This window comes from Solanum lycopersicum, chromosome 8, assembly GCF_036512215.1.
Source record: "Solanum lycopersicum chromosome 8, SLM_r2.1".
Lineage (NCBI taxonomy): Eukaryota > Viridiplantae > Streptophyta > Magnoliopsida > Solanales > Solanaceae > Solanum > Solanum lycopersicum.
The window spans coordinates 52,143,163-52,162,485 of NC_090807.1; the positions used below are offsets into that span (position 1 = coordinate 52,143,163).

General features: G+C 32.3%; 2 long non-coding RNA genes across 2 annotated transcripts; both read right to left on the reverse strand.

Moving 5' to 3' along the window:
• Positions 1 to 1,661: 1,661 nt before the first annotated feature.
• Positions 1,662 to 3,318, reverse strand: LOC138337745 (uncharacterized). The gene is made up of 2 exons (XR_011211138.1): positions 2,799 to 3,318; positions 1,662 to 2,072 (listed from the first exon to the last, which is right to left on the reverse strand). It is a non-coding gene; the product is annotated as an uncharacterized lncRNA (long non-coding RNA).
• Positions 3,319 to 6,488: 3,170 nt separating this feature from the next.
• Positions 6,489 to 9,504, reverse strand: LOC138337746 (uncharacterized). Its single transcript, XR_011211139.1, has 2 exons — positions 9,292 to 9,504; positions 6,489 to 6,734 (listed from the first exon to the last, which is right to left on the reverse strand). It is a non-coding gene; the product is annotated as an uncharacterized lncRNA (long non-coding RNA).
• Positions 9,505 to 19,323: the final 9,819 nt, after the last annotated feature.

The window sequence follows — 19,323 nt, forward strand, 5'->3', positions numbered from 1 at the left end:
TCTTAAAAGAGATAATTGCTCTGAAATTTCTATGAACTCATTGCTCACTTAGAAAACAAAGTTGCTCTTTGATCAACGTAAAAAGTGATACATTTAAAAATAATTAGTTTCATTATAAATTTTGATTAAAACTCTTTCTCAATCTTCTCTTTACTTTCTTAAAAACTCAGTTTGAACCAATTATGATTTTGTGTAAAAGATTTTCAATAAGAACTTCATGAAAACTCAGGAAAAGGGTTAATAGACGTAAACAATCAACTCAATAATTTCAATACACAATATATATACAGCGATTCAATAGTTAGAAATAATATTTTTTTTAAAAAAAAAGAATATGAACTCAAAAACTCAGAACTTAACATCAACTCATCTAAAAAAATACTTAAATCTAAGAATAGAACCCTAGATTATTCTTTTACTAGTTTGAAAGTAGATGTAGGGTGTGAGGACGAACTTGTCCAACACTATGATAGCCTTACATATCTGGAAGACCAAAGCTCTTGAAGTGGTTAAAATAAAAACTTGATTAGAAGACTTGAAACCCTAGCTTTTGTCTCTGCGATTTTCTTAGAAATGAAAGGTGGAGAAGAACCTTGGATTGAAAATCTTAGAATTCTTAAAGAGAATCTTGGATTTAGAGCCTTTAGATTTTTAGAAATTGGAGGAATTTCTTTCGTGGAGTTCTTGATCTTTGGAAGAAGGAGAATTGAATTTTGAGAGTTGTTACACGTATAATGATGTTATTATGTTGTAGGATGGACTTAGAGAAACTGATTTAGGGTAAAAGGTTAAGAATATCCTTTTAGGATCGTAAGAAAACAGTATAAATCAAAGAAAATGACCTTTTAATGAATATTGTCAATCAAATCGGTGATCTAGAGGTCTTATCACCAAAAGTATTTGATGGATCACCCAAATGGACAAAGCTTAAGGTTTTCGGGATAATTCGACAACTCATTCGGCGGATACCCAATTGTGCGATTGTGCAGGTGAGTTCGCTCAATTTCCCAACCTAGGTATATTCAAGTAACAATCGTAACTTTTTGCTCCGAATTCAAAATAAGAAAAAATTAGTGGTGTGTGAAAGAAGACTCGTAGTCCTTTAATTTGATAGGTCATAGTCTACCTAGTTTATTATATGGTGAGAGATATGTCTGTTTGAAGTTGGCTTTTATATAAACTCATGTGGAAACTTAGTTAATAGGAATGCTTTGAACTTTGCTTGGCATTTGAGGTTTCTTATGACCCTAAATCACTTTTAGATAATCTAAATACACTTGGTAAAGGACTTTATAACACATGAGTGATTAGTACATCACCTTATTCAAGATCATATACTAACGTTGAACGATTCACATTTTAAGGGTTGAGTCACGAGGTGCTATAAAATGATTCAAGTGTTAACTTAGAATTTTTGGAATGTTATAAAATTAATCGATTGCATTGTTATGTATTCCACAATAAAAGTAATTCTAAAAAAGTCAGATAAAATTTCATTCCAAGCAATTTCATTTAACTTGGACAATATGAGCAAATGATAATAGAAGAAAATGGACTAAAAATGTCACGAACCTACCCGATGGGCCGTGACTAGTGCCCGTTTTGGACACCCACATACAAACCTGCTAAGTATAATCAACTGAAACTAAGACAATATGGAATTTAATCAAATCAAGCCAACCCCAACGACATATATATATAAAGAGGACCTGTCTCATAAGGAGTCATAACCATTCAACCATAACAGCATACGTGAGCCAACAAGGCCGCCACTACACAATACACCATGATGTACGCAGCCGACAAGGCTGCCCCTATACAAGCGGACATCCCAAATAAACCATGTCTAGACCATTATCCAAAACATATATATACAACCCACATAATGTCCACAGACCTCTAAGAGTACATTAGTGAAACTCGACGGGACAGGGCCCCGTCATACCCATAGACGAGCAAAAGACTACACAAAAGTTATGTACCAAAACGACTGGGCTCCGGAACAGTGGAGCTCTCCCAATCAGCAGAGTAGATATCCTAGGCGGGAGGATCACCGAACTGTGCGTCTACACCTGCGGGCATGAAACGCAGCCCCCCGAGGAAAGGGGGGTCAGTACGGACAATGTATTGAGTATGTAAAGCATAAGGTAAAGATGACAGGATACCAATATGGCAAGTCGAAACAAAATATCGCTACACATGCACCCTTTTAAGTGAAAATCATGCATATCTTTAACATATAAGGTGCCCAGCTTCCCTAGTAAGGGGCTCGACAAAATAATCATCACGTCATCTCCGTCATCATCATCATCATAACCATCCTCATCACCAATCATATATATAATATACATACCCGGCCCTCTAGTGAGGAACTCGGTGACATATGCAAGAAACTCCGCACGAACATTACCCGGCCCGGGACTCGGTGAAATGATAAATGACTCTATGCACGAGCAAAATATTATGAGCAACCATATGCAATTAAAATCATTTTTTTTATAACTCAATAGAACAATCAACGTGAACCAGCAAGGAGTATTACCAAAGATTAATGTTTTATCAAGATTATGAACCTTTAATACGAAATGGAAACGTAAAATCTCAATGACTCTAAGAAGCACTACCATAGATATGAGAGATCATCATAGCCTTAGACATAGCCGATATATAGAGGAATAATTGTGGAAGCAAGAATATACGTCACCTAGACGCTCTAGAGGTAAGTATCAAACCTGTCCATTATTCGCTTATTTTTAAAAGTCATGCCAAACAAAGAAAGAAGGGACAGCGTTACATACCGTATAATCGAGCCGCACGTCCAATATTTACTGCTCAAGCTATTAATCAAATTATTTGCAGCTGCTGGCCAAGAGTTGCAGGGTTGGTTTCTCCATTTCCATGGCTGCCTAAGACAAGTGGTGAAGAAGGAGATGATATGCAGCAATGCATTTCACCACTTTATTTAGCATGGAGTGGATTTCTCCACCTCATTTAATAGTATGAAGTGGAGACAGCCCCCCTCTACACCTGTCCACTAAGGCCAGCTCACAATCTGATCCCTTTTTAATTTTTGCCTTGAGTGGTGGGGCCCACTGGATTAAATTAATCCTAATCAGCCACCAATTATGAGTGGTGGGGCCCATTGGATTAAATCAATCCAAATTAGCCACTAATTAATCCCTCACTTAAAGTTAATGACACTTACATTAGTCAACTCATACTTAATATCACATTTGGAAATAACATCCTTGCCTAATATTTCTTTAATCACTTGGAACTTAAAATAAAATCTCATTCCCCGGACTTACGTCTACTAGATCACGATGCGCACTACGTATAAAAAAATACGAGGCATAACAAAAAATCAAAATCAAAGCAATCAAGTAAGGATAATAGGGTTCATTTGTTTGTTATTAATGAACGTTTGAATCTGAATATTCAGACCTAAGGTAATTAAATGCATTTGTTTTTTCTACTTAAAAATCTATTAATGAATTTGATGAATCAGAGCTATGATAAAGTCTTGTTCTCATTCAAACATTTTTAAAGAAACTCTTATCTTCAGAAAATAAAAAAGTTGTGTTCCATATTTTTTTCTTTAAAAAATGAGTTTCTCTCATTCACAAACTTTGATAACTATCAAAGTTATTTTCCTTTTAGCTTGTTTATCAAATCTGATAAAATTCACTCTAGAAACTTTATTTTAGTGAAGTGCAAAACAACTTCATAAATGTGTGTTGTTGAAATCGGATGGTGATGTCTTTATCAATTTGTTTAAAATCATTTAAATGTATCATATTCATTATTTATTTTAGAAAAGCGTACATGAAAAAACACATTAAATATAGAACATAAAGACGTTTCACTTATTTAATTAAGATTAATTTGTTTTTTTAAAAAATAAAAAAATTTATATTTTCGTCCAATAATTATTTTTATCATCATAATTTATATATGTAGTCTATATAGTTCCATTTTATTTTTATCAAGATTAAAATATTTGTTTATAATTCAAATATTCTAATATTTTGTTTATGTAATATTGAACTATTTTTTAATTAGCATATTACATAAACATAACTCTTGACTTAGCGTTAGTTGGCAACTATGACCTTTAACTTTAGATGTGCACAAGTAGGCACTTAAACTTGTATAAAATTGAACAAAATTTGACACACTCATCCTACAAGGCATCCTACATGGAAAATTTCTGTCCTACATGACGTCCTACTTGTATCATTCACATTTTAAGTTAAGGGTCATAGTTGTAAACTAACACCAATTTAAGGGTCATATTTATGTATTATGCCTTTTTAATTTGTATTATAATATTTATTGCGTTTACATATTAATAAACAACTGTTTAAAAATAGAAAGTCTTAATAATTCAATGATTAAATTACAGATAAGATCTTAATAATTCGAATGTGCATTCAAATTCGAACGTTTGAATTTTAATGAAATCAAATGAGGTGTTTGCAAAGTACTCTCATTTGAATAAATAGACACAATTATGGTCATCCTTTCAAACAATCAAGTTTAGATTTGATAAGCTAAAATTAGGACGGATCAGGGAGAATATTTGTTGATAAATATCTTTATTATCTTAAAAATTATTAAGAATAATATTTGAAAATAATTTATTATATATTATTACCTTAATAACTTAGCTTATTAATATTATATTAAGGTTTTAATTTGGTAGTCGGCCTTTTGATTTTCTTACTATGGCAATGCCTAATTGCCTTTATGGCATTAATTATTTAATATATTAATTTGGGAGTTACAAACATGGAATATTTGATTGACAACTACTATTGATAGTATTAATGGCATATTGAACATTACAAAAGATTTTTGGTGCACAGGAATGAAGAGGTATGGTATTTACCATATATCTGTATATCTATATATAGTACTTTGGTGTGTTAAAAGGATAGTATGAGATATTACATTAAAATAGTTTTTCTTTCTGATTAATTTGTTGGATTTTCTTAAGTAAAATATATTATTTGTTAGATTCTGGCTCCTACTTTTAGTATGGGAAGAGATTGTTGAATCTTGATGGGATACACCTTCATTCCTGAAATATACTTAAGGACAGTGTCATAGGCACGCCTCAAGCTATGTGATTTCCAATAATCTTACAACAATCTTAAGAATATTTCCATTAACATGGTTCACGAAAATGATTTACCTGCTATTGTTACTAATAATACCACTATTGATGCTCAAAAATCTCATGGTGTTGTTCCTACTATGCCTTTGCACAACTTTACCAAATACTTTCCTGATGATTCAAACGTGAGTTTTTTGTGGACAAAATTTTAAGAGATGGGATGAACAAATTTTCTCTGCTCTTGACATGTATGAAGTGATGTCGGTGCTTACAGAATGAAAATCAAAAGAATCTACTTCTGAGCAACTAAATCAATGGATATATTTATGCAAATAAGGTACGTAAGCATACAATACTAAGTTCTCTTTCTAATGCATTATTTGATGTCTATTGTTCTAATAAGAAAGCAAAGGAGATGTGGGAATCACTACTTGCTAAATATACTACTGAAGATGCTACCAAACAAAAGTTTTTTGTTGGTAATTTTTACAAATAAGAGATGACCGATGAGAAAGATGTAAAAGTACAAGTCAATGAGTTTCACAAACTAGTTAAAGATCTTAAGTTGAAGAAAATCATTTTACTGGAGCAGTTCGTGGCGGGTATATTGATTGAAAAACTACCTGAATCTTCGAATGACTACAAACAGATTTGAAGCAAAAACAAAAGGTATTATATCTAAAAAATTTGGTGAAACACGTCATCATCAAGGATACCAATAGAAAGCAATCATATTTTCCTAAAGCAAAAGTCAATCTTGTGAAAGACAATCGCAAGAAAGATAACAAATATGGAAAAATATTTTGATTGTAAACTCAGTCAACAATCAAAATTTCAAGAAAAAAGATAATTATTTTGTGTGCGGCAAACCAGGCCATCATGCAGTTCAATGTAGAAACAGAGTTGGGAAAATGACAATCATGTTAACCAAAAAGTAAATCTAGCTGAAACAGATGATATCATAGTGGCAGTCATTTCCCAAGCTATTCTTGTGGTCAATATGAGTGACTGGATGATAAATTCAGGTGTTAGTAGGCCTATTTGTGCCAATAAAACAGATTTTGTTCTTACACCCAAGTCAATGAAGGAGAAGAAGTTGTGTATCTTGGTGATTCTTCAACAACTCAAGTCCTTGAAAAAGGAAAAATATCACGATCGGAGTCTAGACCCTAGTTGAAATCGACATCGTTGACTTCTCAAAGGTCGCAAGCCTACATATGTCATCGTTACATATCTAAGTTAATTTTAGTTGAAAATTTAAGCCTTTTGTTTACTTAGACTTCATAGTGAGAAATTTTGAACTCGCACAACACAATCTACATAAACTCATGAGCGTTCACAACAACCATCTATTATCAAGATGATCAAATGAAAGACATAGTCAATATCTGTATAAAATATAGAGTCGCCAAAACGGCACCAATACAATATCTGAAAATAACTGGAAAAAAATACTAGTATAACATACTCCACTAGCTGATGTATACGTCTAATTCTAGAATAAAATAGTAAGCATCCTCAAAAGCATGAGGGCCTACAGAATCCGGATGAAAGCTTCACGTTCGGATAACTTCAGCGTCGATTCATAAGTTCTAGCGTCCAGCTGCACCTTCACCTAAATGTAGAGAGTTGTATAGGATTAATACACACTTGTACTAAGTATGGGTATATGAAATCACACACCAAGGACATGCATGATTTAGAAGAGATCTCTCCTAACAATATGAATTATGGAAAGTCAAGTCAGTGGACTTGCCAAAATTGGATTAGGAAAGTCATGCCATGAGAGTAAAATTCATCATCATACATATCATTTTGCAAACAACACATAACATATTGCACATATCATATCACATAGTTCATATCATTCCTTTATATGCCATTAGACCTTGGAATCATTGACTTGACATTAGGACTTCTCAAAAACAGGGCTCAACATATGGGACCTCAACTAGGGAGCCTTCTTTAGCAAATACAGAGTCTGCTTCATTCATTCATACGTACTTCATTTTCATTCGTTCGTAAGCTAGTGTAAACACAAGGCATACCTAGGATGTAGTTTAAGAATTTCATCGGGTTCGTTGTGCAATGACCAAGAATGACCTAGTGTCATTACTTAAGTCTAGATCACCTCTTGATTATCCTATCCTAACACCTTTGGTATCGTTCATTTTATTATGTGCATTACTTGAGGCTGACCTCATTCTTTCTTTGGAAACTCTAACCTTAACTGGCATAGATCATGTGAGCATCATGAAATCTAGTGTTTAACCCCACCCAAAAAGAGGTGGATTCACCGACCAAAGTGAACCAAAACGTGCTAGCGTATATAGGGGATCGAACCCTGCTAGAACCCTATATTGGTAGTATATGTTCAAAGACTAAGAGATATAAGGAGAACCATAACCGTCTGGACGGACATTCTCATCTCATGAGAATTACATGAACCTCTGACTTCCCGAAAGAAGGTATCACAACTCATAGCTAGCCTATCGGTGCTCAGTATAAAGTTCCATTACATTCATCCCATACATCATAGAAGTTGGCTTCTAGCATGAGGCATCATAGCTCATTAGATGATTTCTCATCTCATCATTAGTATTAAGTATGCATTAACTTCAATATTTTCATTAGAGTGTTCATAGAGACTGATCTGTTCATTAACTTTACACTCTCATAGGTGAGTACGTCTTGATAACATTTACTTAGGCTCATTTAAGATTTCTCTAACCTTTTGCACTAGCCTCTTATCATGTTGTCACCACATTCTTTAACTTTAGCACATTTACTCTTCATAATTACTCATCACTTTACGTGAATATTCAATTCATCGTATGTCAATGCACTTGGACCTTTAGTGTGTCACACTCTTACGTAACCCCTCTGGGGTTTCATTATCTCATCACATAACATCTTAGGTTCACTTACTTTTAAATGTATGCTCGACTTATAAGTCCACACATACAAGCCATGAGGCTTCATTCATAGTTTGTCTAAGTGATTCAGATTTACCCAAGATTATATGGTACAAGACTTATGCATCTTGTAGATATGTCAAGATATTAATTTCGATCTTTAGAGACAGCATTCATTAAATATTTGTTTACGTATGACTTATGTGTCAATACGAAATTGGATAAGGACACCCGATTTCGAATCCCTTGAGTAACACTTAATCTTATAGTAAACTTGATTATTGCATTTTTGATATTTGGGGGACCCTAGTTCGATCCCCGTCACTCCCATGATATTTTCCTTTCTTTTGCTCCTTTTTTTTTCATTTAAGGCAAGGAGGTTGTGGGTTCAATCCCCACTCATCACATTTATTTTTCTCCTAACTCTCTCATCTATTCAAGAGGTTGTGGGTTCAACGCCCACTCACCACATTTATTTTTCTCTTTTATTTTTCTCCTAACTCTTTCATCTATTCAAGAGGTTGTGGATTCAATCCTCAATCACCATATTTATTTTTTCCCCTTTATTTTTCTCCTAACTCTCTCATTTATTCAAGAAGTTGTGGGTTCAATCTCCACTCACCACATTTATTTTTCCTTTTATTTTTCCCATGAAATTTTTATGTAGTTTACATTTAGTGAGGTCTTGGGTTCAATTCTCAATGACCTCACAATTTTTTTTTAAAAAAAAAAAACATAGCTCACTTTTCAAATTTTTGGCCGAGACCAACATTTCCAGCAAGCTGGAAATTTGGTCTCTTTCAATCCATCTTTATCTCAAATTTTAATGTTGATTCTTGGAGTAATTCAGGTGACATTTTTTCAGCAACATTACCCTTATATGAACATCACACTTTTAACATTTACATATACGAAAACACAATATTTATAACACACAATTTCAGGCAGCAACATAGTTAATTTACAGCTTAACCATGCTCAAACAATTTACGTAAAACATTTTTCCGGAATACATCTTTCATTCCTTACATAATTTCCAAATACACATTCCATACATAATCACAACCAGACCTAAAATTATCTACCAGAAGACATAACAATGCATGTTTTGAATCTTTCAAAGGATCCAATGACAGGGGCACGCAACGGGGACAACCTTAGTTCTAAAATTGCGATTAAAATGAACCTTAAAGGTCTGATTAAAATGAACCTTAAAGGTCTATTGGGAAAGGGGACCAGAGAGAGGAAAACACATACCTTAATTTCGTTCAACACTTTTTTAAATGCTGCCAATTCCCAATGAAACCACTGTCTCACCACCAAAATCCCAAACACAATCTGTCGAGAAGAATGTTGTTGGTTTTCATTTTTAGCTTAGCTTTTCGTTTGAGTTTTTGTGAGTAAGTTCTTCTAGAGTGAAGAACTATTATTTTCAGTTCTTTTGCTAATAAAAAACGTGAGAATGAGAGTGAGAGACGTGAGAATGAGAGGATTAGGATTAGGAGAGTTAGGTGGAGACTTAGTCAAACTAGGACTCCCCATTATTTATTAATATCATTATTATTATTATTATTTTATTAAAAATATGATTTTTCTTTAATTAAATCATCAAATTTAATATTAATTAATTTAACTAATTCACTAAATACAAAAATCAACAAAATCATTGTTTCCACCAAGGCTCAAATTTGGGTGGAGCAAGATTTTGCTTAAAGGGTCAATTTCGGTCACCTCTACCAAAATTTTCCCTTAACCATATTAATTAATTAATTAATTAATTAGGGTAATTACAATACTACCCTTAGCTTGGAAACGACCATTTTACCCCTAGACCTTCCAAACTTAAGATTACCCCTTTTTAAGTCCGGTTAAGACTCATTCGTGTAAATCTTCATATTCGGGTGCCCTACATGGCTGGACCCAACCATTCATGGCTCAACTAACCCACCAAGTTAGTTGGCTTGGCTGTTACAGAGGTTCAGAGTTATGGTTCTACGCGCATCAATCCGTGAGAAATCGGTCTAATCTAGGCATTCTAGATACATTAGACATTACTTAGCATAGTCATTTTTAGGGTTGTTACAAAAAATTCTTCTCAAACTCACATCTGGAAAAATGTTGGCATCGACCGAAGTGCTGCATGTTCCTAGTATCCCAACCAATTTGATTTCAGTGGAATTATTAGGAAAGGTGGGAGTGAAAGTTGCATTTGAATTTGGTAAGGTAGTGATAACCAAGAATAATGTGTTTACTGATAAAGGATATCGCAATCATGATTTATTTCTTCTCAATGTTTCTACAGTCATGAAGAAGAACTAGTACTTAATTATTTACTTTTGACATGCTAAGTGGAGTCAGTTGAATAAATAATTTTTTTATGTTTTGATGATAAATTTTTCTCCTATGTTAAAGATCAGTTTTTCAAAATGTTAAGAATTGGACGGAAAAAAAAAAGAGACATTCACATGTTGGTGGTTTGAATTATGAAATTATTTTCTAAAATCAGTTTTGTGTTATAAAAAGTAGAGAAATATCTCTTTCTAATTAATAAAGACTTTTAATGATGCAATTTGATTCAATAATTTAATTATTTTTTTCTTGCAATCCCTAGATGAATAATGATATATAATGTTTAATTAAAGTTATATTTTTAGTTTATTACGATGAAATGCTTATTTGAAAAATTGGCTAAACTGTTTATTTAGATATATTATTTTTTTAAGTTAAATTTTTTAAAATATGGGGGTAACATACTTTTTCTGATCTTGTTATTCAAAATTCAATATGTGTTCATCTATTATGTTGATGATTTAAAATCAGCTAAATATAATGGAGTTGTCTGATAATGATGTTAAGTGGTTAAGTAACCTTCATATGATGATTGCATAAGTTTGAGACAAAGAATAATAGAACATTGTTAAGAGATGGAATTCTATTGAATCCATTGATCTTGTGAATTCACAAGTGAATTTGGTCAATTCTTTGACTTGAAACTTGGGAGGAAAATTAATAAATGAAGCTTCAACGAGAATGAAACTATTGTTAAGTTGTAAATCGAACATGATGGTAATCTAACCTATGTGATTGGATATTCCATGAATTAGGTTCATATGATTAATAACAAGTCATCATTTGATTTGTGCACTATAAATTTTTGTCTCATTTGTGATCTATTATGGCGTGCATATAGTGCAAATCAGCAAGGAAAGAGAGGTTGAGTTGTGAACTCTTAATCTATAATCATATCCTTTATATGTGGTGTATTGCTCTGCAGAGTACACTTGATAAGTGAACCTATATGAGTGTCGAGTGGTGTCGTTTCTATAAAATTGTGACGGATTTCTAAAGCATTCATGAATACCAGGACACGTGCATAGCCTCTTAGCGCAAAACCGCGATAATGACAAAGAGAGTACAAGTATAATGTGATAGAATAAGACTCTAAGCTTACAACAGAACTTTTGGTTCATAGAAGTTTTAAACTTCACCATTTGTTTTGAAAGTTTAATCTTATTTTATCTAGGTCTGGTTTATAGTCTACAAGACACCAGATTCGACACATTATTCTTTCTTTTGAAAATCCAATAATAATTATCTTTTATGTATTTTTTAGTTACTACTCCCTCCGTCCGGTATTGTTTGTCATGGTTTCTATTTTCAGAGTCAAACTATAAAAACTTTGACTAACATTATAAGATGCATTTTTTCATCATATTGATATGCAAAAAATTGTAATTTATAGTACTTTTCATATAGTTTTAGAATATTTAAATTTTTTGTTTAAAATATCGAATCAATGTGATCTAATTTACCTTTGAAAATTAGTCAAATTAACTTTCGATAAATGCAACATGACAAACACTTCCTTACGGAGGGAGTATATTACATCTTTATATACTTTTTAGGATATACGGGAAATTATCAATAAAATATCTTTATTATCTTAAACAGCATTAAGAATAATATTTGAAAATAATTTATTATATATTATTACCTTAATAACTTAGCTTATTAATATTATATTAAGGTTTTAATTTGGTAGCCGGTCGTTTGATTTTTTTACTATGACAATGGTTAATTATTGCCTTTATGGCATTAACTATTTAATATTTTAATTGGGGAGTTACAAACATGAAATTGACTACTATTATTGATATGACAAATTAACCGTTACAAAAGGTTTTTGGGTCTTGTAGTTTGGTTTGATTAGTTTATTTCAAATTTGGACTTGTAAAAATTGTAAATATTTTATTTTGTGTTAAGATCCGAAGTTATAATTATATTGTTATAGTTTTTTTCAAAGTTAATAGTTTACTTTGTAAATTTTTTTTGTATTCAGTCTTCATCTAGCCTTTAATCTTATTAGTTTAGCATAATTGACTTTAATATTTCACAAAAAATATTTTGTAATCATGTGAATTTGACAGTCTTTTTGAAAATTTCTATTCACTTAACATTTTTTAAGCTTAGTTTATTACACAGTGAAAAATATTTATCGCTTTTTCAAATGCGGTATAGTTGTAAAAAACCGAAAAAATTGAAAAATTGAAAAAACCCGAAAGAATCGACTAAACCGAAATAAAAAAAAACAACTTTATATGATTTGATTTGATTTTTAAATTATATAAGCCGACATAATTGATTTAGATTTTTTAAATAAAAAATCAAACCGAACTGACCTATGTACACCCCAATATCTATATATAGTACTTTGGTGTGTTAAAAGGATAGTATGTGATATTACATTAAAATAATTTTTCTTCTTATTAATTTGCTGGGTTTTCTTAAGTAAAATATATTCTTTGTTAGATTATAGCTCCTACTTTTAGTATTAAAAGAGTTCATTAAATTCTGAGGGAACAAACCTTAACCGGTGAAATATTCTTAAGGACAGTGTCATAGACACGCTTCAAACTATGTGATTTCCAATAATTTTACAACAAAATTCAAGTTGAACATAATCAATTTTCTTTGAAATTTTATATCGAGAGCATCAATCAAAAAAATATCTACAGCAAAAATTGGGGGTGATTGAAGGTGGGGTAGAAGAAAAAATTGTGGCTCCTACATTAGGAGAAGATATGGGCTATCAACATGGGTGGTATAGTGGTGGACTGTTTCACCCTTAATTAAAAATTTTGAGTTCATGCCCTTCGTGTAGAGAAAATCATATTAGGAACGTCATCTCCAAATAAATCCTAGAAAGCGTAATTCAAATATAATTGGAGTTTTAATGTTAATAAGAACACGAACACCGGGTGAAAAATTATAAATTAAAAAAAAAAAGAAAAAAAAAGAAACTCGAGTGTAGTTTTGATTTAGCGAGTATGAACGTCACTTTGGTTTTAAAACTTTAGTAAACTTTAATAGTTATATTACGTGGATTGTCCGCTCAACTATGAAAAAATAATTAAACTTGATATTTGTCTATTTTATTAATTTTCTTCCCAATTTGAGTGAGTTCTTTGATGGAATATATTCCGACTCATCAGATGTAATTATTATTAGTAACAAAAGATTAACGTTAATTTGATAGTGTACAATGACATACATTATTTTTTATTGTCTTTAATAGGCACGTCATTAGCCCTATCATTTAAGGCATCTTTTGACTTTAAAATATTTTGATAACCATACACTTGGCCTTCATCTGATTAAAATTTATATTATAGCATCACGACAATAATTAGTTTAAGAGACTTTAATCTGGCAGCCATTGGGAACTAAGAAAGGACAATTAAACTAATCCAATTCTTTACTAGTTTGATGTACTTTAATTAATAAGTTTGTTAGGAGTTGATAAGATCAAATTTGGACTGTTATGCTCATCCTTTTTATATTGCCATGATAAAAAATTTCAAGAATTAACAAGTACATTAGTGAAAGTTTATTCTGCTTAATTGTAGCCATCTCATGATATTTTAAGATAGGTGATTAAAAGGGAACAACGATGACAAGAAAATACTTAGTAAAATTTTCTCTTTTTCGACGCTCAAATAATATGAGATTCGACAAACATTTTAAAATGATTTTTTTAAATCAAATTATTGTAAGAAAAAATGTAATTTTTTGTACTACTTTTTATATAGTGATCGGGATTCTTGAATAACTATGACAAATTTTTATTTCTGTTCGACCAATCGATCTCATAGTTACACAAACTTATACCATTACACTCACGAGTAAAATCTTAGCTTGAGCCTACCTTTAATGTCGAAATGCTTAATTAATCTTTTCTTTTTGTTGAAAATCAGTACTCTATATGTTTAAAAAAAATGATTTATCCCCTTTTTTTTTGTAAGACATTTTAACTTCAATTTTCATTTGACATGTGTAAGATCATAAGATTAAATGATATTTTGATACAATTGACATAACTTTAATTTAGGATCATAATGAAAAATTCATTATTTTCTTAAATTTTACGTCAAATTAATTATATTATATTTTTTAAAAAACAGAGATTTATAATTATTATAAGAGATATTATAATAATTGTTGTGCTTTTGATATAAATATATATATGGAAAAAAAGTTTAAAATATATCCGAATATTGATAGATATTGTTGTAACAATTACAAACTTTGAACAAGATCTATTACCCATGCATTATATGTTCACATGGGCACATATATATCTTTAAAATATATTATTAAATAGTACACTGATAAAAGATTTTTCTATACATTCAAAATTGTTATAACAATTTCGATAAAATTCATATATATTTCGAATATTTTTTCTATATTATATAAAAGAAAACACTTCATGGTCCAAAGGGTAAAGTAAGTTTAAAAAGGAGATGGACCACTCTTAGAAAAAACCTTTTTTGCATTTAGAAACATTTGTTAAGATAAGATGCTTGTATTGTCTGTATGTATTGTGTATTATTAATTTTAATTGAAATAAGTGTCTTTCCTTTAAGAGCTTTCAGCATTCTTGTTTAGTTTTAAATTTTAATTAATAAATAATAGCACCTCATAAAACAACTAAAAACAAACAATATTAGTAAGTATATATCAAAACAAATTAAAGCACACGATGGATTATGTTCTTTTTTTTCTTTCATATAGTTGTTATTGGTCATAATGCACAAGAATTATAGTATAATTTATGCTCAAATTCTGAGGACAACAATAGATTCTTCTAGTTAATAAAATAATTTTGATTTGAAATATCAAATAATTCATCTCGTCCTCTTCTTTTTTTTTTTTATAATTTTTTCTGGCCGCAAACCAAATATGTGCTGTCATATGCTGAGATGTCATTATTCTATATACTATAAATATGAAAATGGTACACTATATTTTATAGTTTCCTCCGTGAGCTGACGTAGTCTAGCGTGAATGCCACTTCATTGATGTTTATGTCTTTTTTAATTTATATTTCCTTCGTTTTATAATACCCGATCATTTTTAATTTTAAATAGTATTTAAAAATTTATAAATAATATGATTAATTTGACCAATTTATCTTTATTAATATTGATGGATATCCATATAATGCATAATAAGATAGAGCACATAAGATGTATAAATACACTAAATTGGTGATATGTAAGTGAATAATTACTCCCTCCGTCCAAAAATAGTTGTCAGGTATACTAAAAATAAATGCCCAAGATTAATGGTCAACTTAAACAATCAACAACTAATTAGCTTATTTTTTCCAATTCTACTCTTAATAATTATTCATTTTAATAATTATTCATTTAAAGTTACAAGAAGACTTTAATTTATAGAAAGTTGCTTTAGCAATTTTCAATAAAATATCAATCATTCTAAGTACAGTTTTTTAAAAGTCATTAGAATAGTAGCACATAAATATCCATTCTCTGCATACCAAAAGTCCATTCTCTGTATTCATTCTCTGTATAAATTTCATTTGCCTTTAAATGTAAGAGTCATTGGAGTTATTGTTATAAACCTTACAATTATTTCTAGGGTTATATTAATCAAATTACATATTATATTAAACTTTTCTTGAGGGATGTGTATCACCTAAACCTGACAATTATTTCTTGACGAAGGGAGTAAGTATTTAATGAACTTTTGAAAAGATAAATTTTAGGAACTTTAATTTTATTTAAGCTTCCAAAGAGAAATTATGGTAACTTTAAGAATGATTAGAATATTGATTATAAGGATTAAATGAAAAAAATTACTCCCTCTGTCCATTTTTACTTGTGCATTTTTGAATTGGCACATCTATTAAGAAAATAATTAATGACGTAGTGAATTTACCATTTTACCCCTATTAATTATGAAGTGGATGAAAAGTTCTTGTCACGACCCAATTTCTCGAGTCATGATGACATCTACTATAACCCATCAGTAGGTAATCCAACCCGTAACCCACATACAAAACAACAAACTCTCTCCCCCTCTGTGGGTAGGATCATGGCAACATGGCGAGACAACTTATGGAAACTCGCCTCATACTCTGAAACGGTCATAGAGCCCTGCTCCAATCTAGAGAACTAATCACGAAGTCTATCTCTGATGCTCCGTGGCATGAACCGGGCCAAGAAAGCCTCTGAGAACTGACTCCAAGATATAGGATGAGATCCAACTGGCTTGGACTCTCAATAAGTACGCCACCACTGCCTGGATGTCCCACGGAACTGATGAGCAATAAAGTCAGCTCCTCTCGACTTTAAGAGGCCTAATGACTGTATCTGCTCCTGGCAAGTGAGCTGGAACCCGTGGGCGTCCTCCCCAATTGCCCCTGAGAATATAAGCGGTGCCAACCTCTAGAATACCACGAGCATCTTCTGCTCGCGCAGTGGCATCTCTCTAACCTCTAAGTCTGGCTGGGCGGCTACATGAACTGGGGACGGCTGAACCTCTGGTGCTGCCGCGACAGGCTGATCCTACAGCGTTGGGGATGGTGCTGGTACTGCTGGGACTGGTGCCTGTCGCATCTCCCCAATATCTGCTAGTAACTGAGTCAAGAGAGCATGAAGATCAGATCCTGCAACTGGTGCGGGTGGTGGCTGGGTTGGCTCCTGTAGAGATCAGAGAGCTTAGTGTTCAGTTAGAAGACCTCTTAGGTAAGGGGTTCATCCGTCCGAGTGGGTCGCCTTGGGGTGATCCTGTTCTGTTTGTGAAAAAGAAGGATGGGACTGTGAGGATGTGTATTGACTACGGGCAACTGAACAAAGTGCCGGTGAAGAACTGTTACCCCATGCCTCGTATATATGATTTGTTTGACCAGCTTCAGGGTGTCGTTGTGTTTTCTAAGATTCATTTGAGGTTTGGGTACCATCAGCTGAGGATTAGAGCAGCGGACATCCCTAAGACCGCATTTAGGACTCATTATGGTCATTATGAGTTCCTTGTGATGTCTTTTGGGTTGACTAATGCCCCAACCAATTTCATGGACTTGATGACACGTGTGTTCACGCCATACCTTGATTCATTTGTTATTATCTTCATTGATGACATACTGGTATACTCGCGGAGTCGGAGTGAGCATGAGCAACATTTGAGGATAGTGCTCTAGACTTGGAGAGATCAGCGGCTCTATGCCAAGTTCTCAAAGTGCGAGTTTTGGCTTGCGTCTGTAGCATTTTTGGGGCACGTGTTGTCCAATGAGGGCATTAGGGTTGAACCGACAAAGATTGAGGCTATTCGTTGTTGGGACAAATCCACTTCTGTTACTGAGGTTCGTAGCTTTGTCGGGTGAGCAAGTTACTACAAGCGCTTTGTTGAGGGCTTTTCTACTATTGCAGCTCCTTTGACTTAGTTGACTCGCCAGGATGTTCCCTTTGTGTGGTCAAAGGAGTGTGAGATGAGATTTCTGAAGCTGAAGGAGTTGCTTACTAACGCTCCTATATTGACTCTTTTGGTTGAGGGCGAGGGTTTCACGATTTAGTGTGACGCATATGGTGTTGGTGTGGGTTGTGTATTGATGCCTATTGGGTACCTGTTATTTGGTACTCATTCTACATTCTGCATCCATTTTCGTGATGTAGGTCCGAGCACCAGTAGCTAGCGTTGATCGAGTTTGGTGCAGTCTGGTCTGAAAACAGGGGTGAGCACATGACATTTTGTACTATTTCAGTCTCCATTTGTATATATAAAGACTTGTGTTTTACTTTTCGAGACTGTCTAATTTAGTGGTCCACTTTTGGGACTTGTATTTGTTTTGTTGGTAGCTCTGTACTAGTGACTTCCAGGTTCTGAGAGAGATCCTTATTTGTATTTATGTTTTGGTTTGCTTATGTTGTTATAGTAATTTGCTTACTCTTGTTTAGTTTCTACACTCACACCCATTACGTGTTGTTGTGGGTTATGGGTTGGCTTACCTATTGGTGGGTTATAGTAGGTGCCATCATAACTCGAGAAATTGGGTCGTGACAGTTCTACATTTTTCAAAGTAATTAGTCATTTAATTGTGGGTATAATAGGTAAGAAAAATTATCCTTTCTTGATTGTCAAAATGGACAAGTAATTAGGGACAACTATAAAAGGAAAAGTGGACAAGTAATTAGGGACGGAGGTAGTATTAATTTTATCTTAATTTATTAAATGACCAAGTAATTTAGGACAAATATTATTACTAAGGTGATCAATTAATACAAGACTAGTTTATATGATTTTTCTTGAAAAGGAACACTACCTACAACAAGAAGAAAAAGGTATGCTCTTTAGTGAATGTGTATAGTTTAAGATTTAGACATGATTTAATGGATGGGGATGTTCACTACAAAAAAAATAGCATTTAGCTATCGACGGAATCTGTTGCTAATCTATGTTTTTTCTTCGCTAAATCAAATTTGTGATAGATTCACAACGAATTGTTGGTTGTTGCTATTTCGCTCGTTAGTAATCTCTTAATAACGAAAAATGAGTTCCTTCGCAAGTTTAGCTACGTATTAGAGACGAATGATATATGTCGCCAATTATTAGTGACAGACTGCTCCGTTGTAATACTTATATAGTTCGTTGCTAATTTCATAATTAATTTCGTCATTTGAAATAAATTTGCGACGGAATTTTTGTCAATAAAATATTTCGTTGCTAATCTGTCGTCAATATTTTAGCAACAACCAAATCGTCATTAAATTTGTTGCTAAAAATTTCATGTAAAATAATTTTATTTATCTATTTCAAATATACATTGCTTAAATAAATTAAATAAAAATTACTAAATACCTCTAAAATATTAAACATTCATATAAAATAATTTTTAGACGGTTCAAAATCTATAGATAGCAAAATCTAAATCACATACACTTGATGCAAAACATCAAAAACAATTTGTCAACTATTATTAAGAAAATA